The sequence below is a fragment of the Rhagoletis pomonella genome, unplaced genomic scaffold (genome assembly GCF_013731165.1).
Source record: "Rhagoletis pomonella isolate Grant_MI unplaced genomic scaffold, Rhpom_1.0 Rhpom_scaffold_00002, whole genome shotgun sequence".
Lineage (NCBI taxonomy): Eukaryota > Metazoa > Arthropoda > Insecta > Diptera > Tephritidae > Rhagoletis > Rhagoletis pomonella.
In genome coordinates this window covers 114,257,197-114,269,786 of record NW_023458556.1, presented here as the reverse complement: position 1 = coordinate 114,269,786, position 12,590 = coordinate 114,257,197, and positions in this window count along the sequence as shown.

Below are 12,590 nucleotides of genomic sequence, written 5' to 3'. Positions count from 1 at the left end.
TGCAGAAGAATAAAGCGCCTGGTTACGATAGGATTACAGGTGAAATGATAAAGGAGCTTCCACAAACTGCCGTACATTTTTTGTTACATATTTTTAATAACATGCTTAGGTTGGGGCACTTCCCCGACTTATGGAAACTTTCGGAAATAATTATCGTGCCGATTAGCTTGATTTCTGTATTTTCCAAAATATTTGAAAAACTTCTATTGAAAAAAATACAACCTTCACTAACAAGTAACCAAATAATATCACCACATCAGTTTGGTTTTCGTGAAAAACATGGCACTGTAGACCAAGTTCATAGAATTGTTTCTTGTATTAGAAAAGCCTTCGAAGGGAAGCAATACTGCACCGGTGTATTTTTGGACATCTCACAAGCTTTTGACAAAGTCTGGCATGATGGCCTTATATACAAACTAAAGGTTTCACTCCCTGCAAATACGCATGCAATTCTGGAAAGCTTTCTGCTGGGGAGAAACTTCAGAGTCAGGCAGAATTCCTTAAGAACGGAAAGTCACCCAATATATGCAGGTGTCCCTCAAGGCAGTGTTCTAGGACCCATATTGTACGTAATATACACTCGTGATTGATGGTAGTCTAACTATTTCAACGTTTGCTGATGACACAGCTATCCTAAGCAATAGTTCCGACCCTAAAGAGGCTTCTTACAAGCTGCAAGAATATTTGAAAAAGTTAGAGCTATGGCTAGGTTCTTGGAGGATAAAGGTTAACGAAAACAAGTGTGTTCAGACAACATTTACTTTGAAGAAAGAAACTTGCCCACCACTAAAAATAAACAGCAAGGCTATAACACAAAAATATAGTGTAAAATACCTTGGGATGACACTAGATAGAAGACTTACCTGGAAAAAGCATATAGAAAACAAGCAAGCCTTCAATGGGTTATAGGACACAAATCTAAATTAAGCCTAGATAACAAGATTTTGCTTTTTAATATGATGATTAAACCATGTTGGGCATATGGAATCGGGCTTTGGGCACAGCGTGCAATTCCATTTTGAACAGACTTCAAAGACTGCAGTCAAAAATTGTACGCGCCATATGCGGAGCACCGTGGTACATAAAAAATACGAATATTCACAAAGATCTTAATGTAAATACGGAGGACATAAGAAGGCAAAGCACCAGCTACTCAGCACGGTTAATGAACCATCCAAATCGACTAGCGAGAAACCTTCTTAGCCCGAGATATGCAAGAAGACTAAAAAGAAAGGATTTCTCCGATATTATCAAATGATGCGCAATATTATAAATTTCGATATCCGAAATATATCAATTTCGGCTCTGGAACTCGTCCTTTCAGACTGACTATCCAACACCAGTGTCAGTGCGGCTCGGAAACTTGTCCTTTTCGACCGAACACAGCCTACTGGATTGCAATTACTTAAATATAGAGAAGCGAAGGCGCGACGTGGAAACTAGTCCTTTCCACCCGCCCAGGCTGTTCGGCTCTGGAACTCCAGCGATCCAGCTGCTCGGAATCTTGTCCATTCCGACAGCCGCAACAGCTGTTATAAATATATATGTATGAAAAAATAAAAAATTTCTAAGCATTGCCGCAGAAATTTTAAATTTAATAGTAGTTTGTAAGGAAAACTTATTGCTATGCCGAATTGCCACTAGGCATTTAAATGACAAAAAATGTATGCCATTTAAAAAATGCCATGTGGAAATGAATTTAATAACTATTTTTAACCGACTTCCAAAAAAGGAGGAGGTGATCAGTTCGTCGGAATATTTTTAATTTTTAATTTTTTTTTTGTATGTATGTTACCGCATAACTTTGGACCACGTCAACCGATTTCATCGGAAAGATAGTGTCTCAGAGGTGGTCCCATACTAATCTGGTTAAGATCCGATCAGTTGATCATGAGATATATATATATATATATTTTTTTATATATGAGAATTGAAGTCGGTTTTTTTGCTAAAAATTACTTGTTTTAATGTAATGACACGATTTTTTTTTAATGCCCGACATTGTCATTTGTTATCTTTGCCATTTAATGCCTAGTGGAAATCCAGCCTTAGTTTCGAAAGAAAGATTCAATAAAGAGAAAAAAAAAACGTTATTTTGGCGGTTAGGGCTCGATATCGTCGGTGATACTACAAAACGTAATATGTCATTTATTACCTCTGGTGCTTAATTGATCTGTATCTGATCGCTTCTGGCAATCGGCCATCTTCATCAGCCAAAGGTAAACAGTTTCGTCATTCGTTTATTAGGGTGTAACGATTTGCAGATGCATTCCGGTGCAAGTAAAAGACCATCTAAGTGTCAACTGCACTAATAGACATAGAGCGTTCTGCAGTATCACTGACGATATTTTACATTTTTTAGTGTCCTTATTAGGAATGTTAATCCGGGATCCCGGCCTTTTTAAGGTCCCAAAAATCCCGGGATTCTCGGCAAATATTCCCGGGATTTTCGTGATTTGTAATTTGCACTGATGACAATAATAGAAACTCTTTTTCTTGACCAGTATTGGCTATATTTCTTTTTTTATTTAGTAATTAATATTTTTTTATAAATGTCTAGCTCATTATACATCAAGATAGTAATTGAAATGTCCTTTTAAAATTTTATTCTTGAAATTTCGCAATATTTGGTTTTGAAAAAATTATATGTTAAGCACTTCTATAAACTCGATAAAATCCTCGTATTTCGTCCTTCTAACTTTAGCAGCTTAAAAAATAACATATTCGTCCTTGTGTATCCACAAATTTTTATTTTTTTTTAATTCAAAAGAAATTTCCTCTTGCATTTGGTACCCATATTTTTATTCTACATTCCATTGAATTTTTTAAATAGCTTTTGGAATTAATCATATATTTGAAATTGCAGAGTCCTTTAAAATAAATCCTGACGTCAGAAAGAAAAAATAAAAACGCCACTTTAAATAAAAAGTAGGTTTCAAACCCATTTATTTTTTATTTATTTTATGGTAGGAGAGCTTCTCAAACAATATAGAAGCAATTTTTTCAATTTAAGTTGGTGAAAAGTAATGAATATCTAAGTCCCGGGACTAATCCCGAGATCCCGGGGTTGTGATAACGACGTCCCAAAAATCCCGGGATCGGAAAAAGCTGAAAAATTAACATCCCTAGTCCTTATGTCATCTGATTATTATAGCTAGCCAGGACTATTACGATGATACGATTGTTTCTGATATATTTCAGACACTGAAATTACGTATTTCGATGTGTTGTTTAATACATATTGTCTTTGTCCACTTAACTGCATGTCTTTTAAGTAACTTGAAAGTGGAAATTACTTTGGGACCCGTGTGCCTCATGACTTTCAGAGAAGTCAATATTTTCCATTTCAAGTATATTTTGACAATATCGTGGTTTCTTTGGGAAAAAATATATACGGGTCAATCCAAGTAAAATTTACACTAAAAACTTTTTTCCACTCAAATTATTTTTCTTTGCATCCTTTGGGTAAAAATGTGATACAAGTATTTTTTTATTTTTATTTGACATACACAGTTTCCGAGATATATTTTTTTGAACTTTAAGCACGCCAAAAAAAGGACTTTTTAATATATGCTTCCGCGCAACAAGAATTTTAGTAAAAAACAAACTTAATCACCGTACCATTTATGACTTTTGCTTGGCTTTCATATGAGGATTACGAGAAGTCAATACAATTATTTTTTAATACAAAAAATTGGATAATCAAAAAAATAATATCAAATAAAATTTTTTTTCCAAATTTGGTAATGATTTTTTTTTTTTTTTTTTTTTGAAAACTGTTCTTTAAATACTTAGGTAAAACCTGCAAAAATTTCAGAATGGGTAGTTGGAAATTACGCTTGTAATCAAAATTTAAACAACTGCGAAAGCGCTAAAAACGCGCGCTCTCCTTGGCGTGCACCATCTATCTATGTACTCGTATAACAGGCTGCATGCTCGCAGCTGAATTTCTTCGACATTACATAAAAGACAAGTTCTGAACGTAGTTTTTTATATTTTATTAGGGTTCTAATTACGCCCTTCTACAATAATGAGTATGAATATCTACTTTTTATTTGCTGAGGCACAACTTTTTCCTGGTTTTACAAAGCTTTCTATTTTGAAATCGTTACAAAAAGAATAAGTCTTGACTTTCAGTCTGTTATTTTCTACAGGCTCATTGCTGTGAATTTCGTGCGTGCCTGATATAGTCTTGCACTTTTAAATCGATTGTTTTTCTGCTTCTTCCTAGTCCTGAACATTGTTATAAAAAAACGAGATATTGGGTAGTGATGTTTCCAATAGCCACAATTTTCTCTATGAGTGGGGGATTGATTCATATATCTGTGGTCATAAACAATAACCGCATAAGTAGAAAAACCTGTATTCGAGATTGGATTGTAATGTTAACCTAATGGAGAAACCAAAATATGTTCGTCCATAACTTTTTAAATAGCCTAGCTGGCGGGATGGGGATTTCACATACACATGGAAGGCTAGTTGCCGAATACGATAACATATAAAACTCAATTCTTTCTTAAGTCGACTCAGGCAGTTATTGCTTATGACCAAAGATAATATATGGGAGCGTCTCATTACGCTGCATTACAAAATTCTACATCGCAAAATTCAGCAAAATGTTAAAAAAATCTGTTCGATCAAAATTCTGTATTTTTTTATTTCTGCTTTTTCTAGTTCTTCTCTTTCAAAATTCTGCTTTTGAAAGTTCCGTGTTTTGAAATTCCGTCTCACAAAATTCTACTTTTCGCAACTTTCGTCTTTCAAAATTCTGCTTTTGTGGTAGATCAAATCTGACAAAATTTACCATATTCGCATCTTTGGCTGTGTGCCAATCGGTAACTTTTTCTCCGTGGTGAGACGGGTTGGAAAAATTTACTATGGTGTACGAATAAATTGAATTTCGCTGTGCCAAATGCAAAGTAAAATTTTGACAATTGAAAAACGAAACAAAAGCTCGTGCGAATGCTTTATTTTTGTGTTTGCGGAAATTGTTAAAATTGATATTTACTTTATAACTTGCAAGTAACGTACGCCTTTTTATGCTTTTTTCAGCTTTCATTTTGATTTTGACTCTTTATTATCGCCATACAATATTAGGTTTGTTCCACAAGCTACTCGAAGTCACTTCGAGTTGCACATAGTACATACGCGTTCCACAAGTAAGTTTTAGAGTTTCTTTGATATACGCTCACAGTTTGAACTTTGCTCGAGTTTTTCTACAAGTAGAGTGTGGAACAAACCTATTATGTATGTATATATATATTTAGAAGCTGTCAAAATTTTACCTAGCCCCATGAGCTAGGTAAAATTCTGATGTTTGTATTCACCACGAGAAATATTAAATTTTTGACTCATGAGAATATTTCGCGTTATGATTATTTCCAGTAATAAAAGTTTTCTCAAACTAATTAAAAATACTGAAAATCAAAATTCTGTATTAAAATATAATGTAAACTATGTTAAGTAGGACATGTCATTACTTTGAAAAAGTGCGCACTTTTTAAAGTAATGACATGTCCAATTTAACATTTTTTACATTATATTTTAAAACAGAATTTTGTAATTCAGTATTTTGAAAAGCAGAATTGTCAAAAGCAGAATTTTCAAAAAGCAGAACTTTGAGAAGCAGAATTTTGTTAAGCAGAATTTCGTGTTCCGAATTTTGTAGTACCAGAATTTCGATACCAATCCATGACTACTTCCAGAGATATGTCAAATCCGGTTGGTGGAATTTGATTTTCAAATCTGTTAGCAATACAATCGGGAATTGTTCTTCATCCTATTGATGATAAAGTAATAGTAAAGCAAATAAAAAGTAGATATGTATTCATATTCATTATTGTAAAAGGGCGTAATTAGAACCCTAATAAAAAAAACTACATTCAGAACTTGTCTTTTATGTAATGCCGAATAAATTCAGCTGCGAGTATGCAGCCCGTTATACGAGTACATAGATAGATGGTGCACGCCAAGGAGAGCGCGCGTTTTTAGCGCTTTCGCAGTTGTTAAAATTTGATTACAAGCGTAATTTTGAACTACCCATTCTGAAATTTTTACAGGTTTTACCTAAGTATTTAAAGAACAGTTTTCAATAAAAAAAATTATAAAAAAATCATTACTAAATTTGAAAAAAAATTGTATGTGATATTATTTTTTTGAATATCCAATTTTGTGTATTAAAAAATTATTGTATTGACTTCTCGTAATCCTCATATGAAAGCCAAGGAAAAGTCATAAATGGTACGATGATTAAGTTTGTTTTTTATTGAAATGCTTGTTTGCGCCCAAGCATATATTAAAAAGTCCCATTTGGCATGCTTAAAGTTCAAAAAAATATATCTCGGAAACTGTGTGTGTCAAATGAAAATAAAAAAATACGTTATCATATTTTTAGCCAGAGAGCGCAAAGAAAAATAATTTGAGCGGAAAAAAGTTTTTAGTGTAAATTTTGCATGGATTGACCCATACATATATTTTACTGTTCAATATTGGTGGGAGTGTGAAATAAAACTGATGATTTATTGTTAGTATGCAAGCCTAGAACTACAATTATCAACTTATCGAGTATTAGTCTCTTCTCATTCAAAAACAAAAGCGGAATCGTTCGGTTATATGTGGAATGGATTTGGCGTGGGGAACGGATGCGGAGGGGGTGTGGCACATAAAACCGCATTCATTATAAAGAGAACAAACTTTAAGAAAAATCACCCTATCCTTCTCCGACCACTCTGCAGATCCCTAGGGATCTTTTGGAAAATGGGATAAAATTAGCATTTCGACAGATAAAATGTTGACTCGGGTTACGCCGACCACAGGATTTTTGCGCAAAATACCTTTCTGCGTTGTTAGTCTTCGGCCGCGCTTAGGAAAAATAACCCTCATCAGCCTAACTCCGGCTACGCTGACCCCAGTATATTTTACAGATAAGTCCATATTTCAAACCGAATTTATTAATAAATTTTTATTCGAAAGTTTGAAATCTTTATTTAAAACTAGGCAGCTTTAGCCTTCAATTTCGCTCAGACATTTATTTTACCGGGACGTTACATATTCAATTTTCCCCTTTTAATTTTCAATACACTCACACTTTCTCACTAACACACTCTTATGGGCTGTTTTTGCTTACGCGTAAAAGCACATTTAGCGCATTTAGCTCTAAATGCTACTCTAAATGTACATTTATCTATACAAAATTCGTCACCTAAATGCAACTCCATTTTTGCATTAAGAATCTAAATGCTAAAAGCAACCCTGTGATCTTCCAAAATTTCCACGATTCGAACATGGTTTAATGAGAAAAAGTGGCAACATTGCTTTTTCGAGTATACAGTGGCTAGCTGCGTTTCAGTGATCGCCGATCGAGATTTCATTTATTGTTTTACATTATTTGGATAAAGAACAGTTAAGCAAATTCAACATCGATGTGATGCTGATAGAAATCGGGATCAATTTGTGATCAACTCTCTTTGTTTTGTTTCCTAATTAAGTGAAGAAATTTTAATTGACAGCACCAACAAATGTATATATACACAAACAAATGGTCGGTTATGGTTACAACAATTCAAGTTTTTGTATTGAATTTTTGGTTTAAAATTTATTTTTTCCTTTTCAGTAGGGTTTTTGCACATTATCTTCTGCCTGAGAGTTGATCGTAATAGATACGGATCCGAATAAGCGACTGGAACACGGCTGTTTGTCAAAAGCATACGATTTCGAACTCGCGTAAATGTACATTTGCTAAATGCGATAGCATGAACGCTCTTCGAAAACATATGTTCGAAAGTGCTAAATGATGCATTTTAAATGCAGCAAAAACGCTGCATTATTTTTTACTTGAATGGGCAACTTGCTTCAATTTTTCCCTTTCAATTGAGTTTCAATTTTGCTTTCAGTTTTGTGAAAATAAAAAAATACTAAGCTTCTGCATGCTAAAATGTTAACCTACAATGGAATTAAAAATGGAAAATGGTCTTCAGAAGATAGTTAGTTACACTGTTTTCTTGAAGACAACATGTTGATAATGAAATTGTTTCTCAAATTGAATGCAGCCTACGTAATGACTTTCAATTTTGATGATTTTTGACAAGCAATGTGTGTGAGGAAATTGAAACAGGCCGAGACATGAAAACTTTAGTAGGCCATGAAATAAAAATACGAGCTATCTTTTGCAAATCCACCGAGTGTTTTATTACTGGATGGGTGTACTTTCAGAAAATGTTACCAAAGTCCGGGCTGGTTTCGGCTGTCCCACAGTGTAATTTGAGTTAAACTTTTAGGCCACTCTCTTCAAGCACCTCAAAAATATTTTAATTGTTGCATAGTATTTTAAGCACAACACTTCTGTACCTAAATTCGACTTTTCAAACAGGTGGCACCCCTATTAAATGTAATTAAAAAATAAAGTTTATTCAAAACCATTTCGCTTGATACCCATATTGGGGTAATTTATTTAACTTATTAAATAATTTGATTTAGATTTTCTTACATATGACACAAAATCAAAACCATATATCACCCTTTCATTTGACACCCACCTCCTTTTGAAAGTCGAACGATCGATACAGATTTTATGACTTGGTGTTAAATATTTAACAGAAACTTCTGCGGAAGCGATAATTTGAATTTTATTTTCTAACCTGTGGCAACCCTTTTCATAGAACTAAAACTATGTTGCAAAACTAGCTGAACGAACGATACAGATATTATGACTTGGTGTTAAATATTCAAAGCAAACATCTCTGAACTCGATTAAGAAGTTTCAATTAAAAAATTTTTTGGAAAATTCGAAAAAATTCGAATTAAATCGAATTTGCACCAACAAATTTCGAATCGAATAATCGAATGGTTGGGCAATGTTCGAAATTCGGAAAAAAACGAATTTTAACCCCCCACTGCCCATCCCTAAACCAGTCCACAATCTAACACACAAATTTTGACTTTTAACGCAACGCAGCAGCTTTAGCAGAAGCGCAAAGTTGGGTTTTCTATCGTGCGTCGAATTAAATAATTTTTTGTTTGAAGCGATGCACATAAGGGTACAATACAGGCCAAAATTATTTTTATGAAAATTTTATTTCAAAATGTTTAGAAAAGACGTGTTACGATGTCTAAAATTGTAAATGTTTAAAATCAAGTACATATAGGTGGAGGACGTACAATTATTCCTCCAAAGCAACGAAAATAAAGTTGGTTAAAGTTTGACACCGATAGACTCTATGTTGCCGTGGTCCGATTGTAGAAACACGCATACCTACATATGTACGTGTTCGTCTCGGCGATGTTTATATATAGGTTAGTACATGCAAAGAGTTGCCATCTGGTAAAAACTTAAATATAGTTAAGTTAACTGAATTACTACAATATGGGTATCAATTTAAATGGTTTTGAAAGGCTTCATTTCTAAACAACATGTGGCAGGGTTACCACCTGTTTAAAAGTGAATTTCAACTTTAAATAAGGGTATAACAGACAAGTTTTTTTTTTATAATAGGCATGTTTTATTCAACCATCACAAGCAAATAGCTAAATCTTGGTCAAATAAAACGAAATTAGCTTATTTCCTATGTTAGCCTAATTTTGACAGTTGTTTGACTGCAAATAGTGTCAAAGTAAGTTTTTGCCTCTTTCTCATTGGCTGAAGGAGAAAATTTCTGATGCTGAATGGCAATGCCTCTTGTTCAATATACAAGCCAAGATCATGGTGTAATGAACTGAAGGTGGCGCATTCCCGAAACCGCTACTTTGGTTTTGCCGACTTTGACGTTTATGGCAATACGTAAACAAACTTTTTGTTTATAAACAAGTGCAAACGTATTGCAAACGTATTGTGTATTTTCTAGTGAAAAATCGAAGTAATTCGTGCGTTCTGAAGTAAAAAACATTTTATTTGTAATAAAAACTTTATAAAAATGTCGTGTCGTGTGTTGAATTGCAGCAGCCGTAGGGGTAAAGGCCCTAAATGCAGTTTTTTTTTGTTTCCCCGCGACGACGCCTTGGCCAGAAAGTGGGTAGAGTTCTGCCGGCAGGAGAAGCCATACAATTTAGACACCAGCGTAATATGCATGAAGCACTTTACGGATAAGGATTACATGAGTAACTATCATTTATTTTCATTACTTATATATGTCGATATCTAATAAAAGACTTAGGAACTGCTAGTCGACCATCGCTTCGCCGCGACGCCATGCCAACCATTTTTGAGTGGAAAATAGATCCTGCTCCGGTGTGTGAGTCACAAAATGACAGCGTTGAGGAGATCATTGAGCTACAAAATTGCGAAGGTAGCAAATATTATACTATAAATATTATATTATTAATGTCAGTGGTTTATTAGTTGGTTTAAATGAAGGCGATAAAGTATATCGGCCCAGGGACGGTACTCTTGATGCTTCGACGTCACCTATCCGTAACTGTGTTTACTATGATAGTGATCTTCAGGAAGTGGAAGTGTTGAAAGTGGAAGTGTACGTTAATAAGTAACAGATCTTTATGTGTAAATGTAATAATATCTTATATTTCTCTTATTTGAAGTGAGACATTCAAGCGCGAAAATGCACACCTCAAAAAAGGAAACCGAAAAGCAGTGCACCGAGCTCGCTACATTGAAGCGGGAGTCCGACCTGCAATTGAAGAGACACGCATGGAAAATGGAGTCACTGCAAAAACGTTTGGATGAAATGGCTGCCCAAATGAAAAATGTGGAAGATGCACTAGCTTCCATCTTCACCAAAGGGCAGATAGCGAAGCTGAAGTCTGGGTCGAAGCGACGAAAATGGGCGGAAGAGGATATTGCGAAGTCAATATCGTTGTATGCTGCCAGTCCTAAAGCATACAGGTTGCTATATAAGCAATACCTTCCACTCCCATCGGTCCGCACACTTCAAAGTTGGGCACAAAAACTGGACATTTCGCGCGGACTTATAACCCCAGTCTTCCGGTTATTGGCCGCCGCTACCCACATGAACGAGGCACAGAAGCTATGCGTGTTGAGTTTCGACGAAATGAAAGTAAGACAATCTTACTGTTACGATGTTTCGTCGGACTCAACATTAGCCCCCGTCAACTACGTACAGGTAGCGATGTTAAGAGGTAAACATTACAATCAAGATTTTATAGAATATCAAACCTTTATTAAGGCCTTTTATATTTCAAGTCTCATGGCAAAGTGGAAACAGCCAATCTTTTATGACTTCGACTGCAAAATGACTTCCGTTTTGCTTCGAAGCATGTTGCAGAAGTCAAAAGATTGCGGCTATAACGCAGTGGCTGTCGTATGCGATCTTGGAGGTACCAATAGGGCCCTATTTAATGATCTAGGCGTAACTGAAGACCAGCCGTGGTAAATAATCACAATTAAACTTATTTCAGTTCTTATAATACTTCTCATTTCCATAGGTTTATTTTCAATGACCAAAAGATTTACGTTTTCGCTGACGTGCCACACTTGCTAAAACTTTTGCGAAATCATTTCCTTGATCAAGGTTTCCTAATTAATGGGAAACCTGTGAAAAAGGAAATAATTTTGGAGTTATTGTCAATTACAAGCACGGACTTGACAATAACTCACAAGATTTCTGCAAGTAACTTGACCGTGGCTGGAGCTCACCGCCAAAAGGTCAAGACGGCAGCGAAACTATTTTCGCATACTGTGGCGCAGGCCATAACAAGGGCAGCAAGTCTGGGTCATTTGCAGAACCAAAACTGGACCGAATGCTTCCAGTTATTCAAAACAGTAAGTGTTATTATATTATATTATGAAATTGATATATTATATATTTTACTATATTACATATCGTTATCTTAATTCACAAAGGCTCTAACCAACAGTTTTTCGTAATAAAATATAGCTTAAATAAAAATTTCAAAGTGTTAGTACCAAAAGCAACGGAGTTACATGCCCCTTTTTCAAAAGCTCTACCTATTTTCGATACTATTTTTATAACGTTTATTGCTTCTGCTATAAAATATAATTATTTTTTTGTTTAGGGCCTTTGTGAATTAAGGTTACGATATATTTAAACCGCAATATTAAAACTCATATTCAAATTATACACCTTAGACAAATGACTGGTTTGACGTTCTAAACGTCAGGGTGCCTCACGCCGACTCCAGGAAGCGGTGTCTTGCTTACGGTTTAGCGATCGAGGAGCAAAACAAGATCCTAGACGAGATGACCGACCTAGTCAAAAATATGAGGGTGCTTGGCAAATTTAGTCTGCTGCCATTCCAAAAAGGTAAACTAATACATATGGTTATCTCAAGAATAACATTAAGGGCCGGTTGTTCAATGTCTGGTTATCAGTACTTGCCGGTTAAACATCATTATCGACGTTTTCGATATCATGCATATAACATGTGATCGATAAAGCAGTCTTTGTATTTAACCGGAGCTTCTACCTCCGATTTGTGCTAATCAGACATTGAACAACCGGCCCTAAATGTTTGTTATTTTTTCTTACTATATCCCTAGGAATCATTCAAAGTAATACAGCGTTGAAGTTGTTATTCGAGGACATTAAAGCTCGCTTTAATGTCAAGTATGTCTTGACGTATCGGCTAAACCAAGACGTACTCGAAAATTTCTTCGGCAT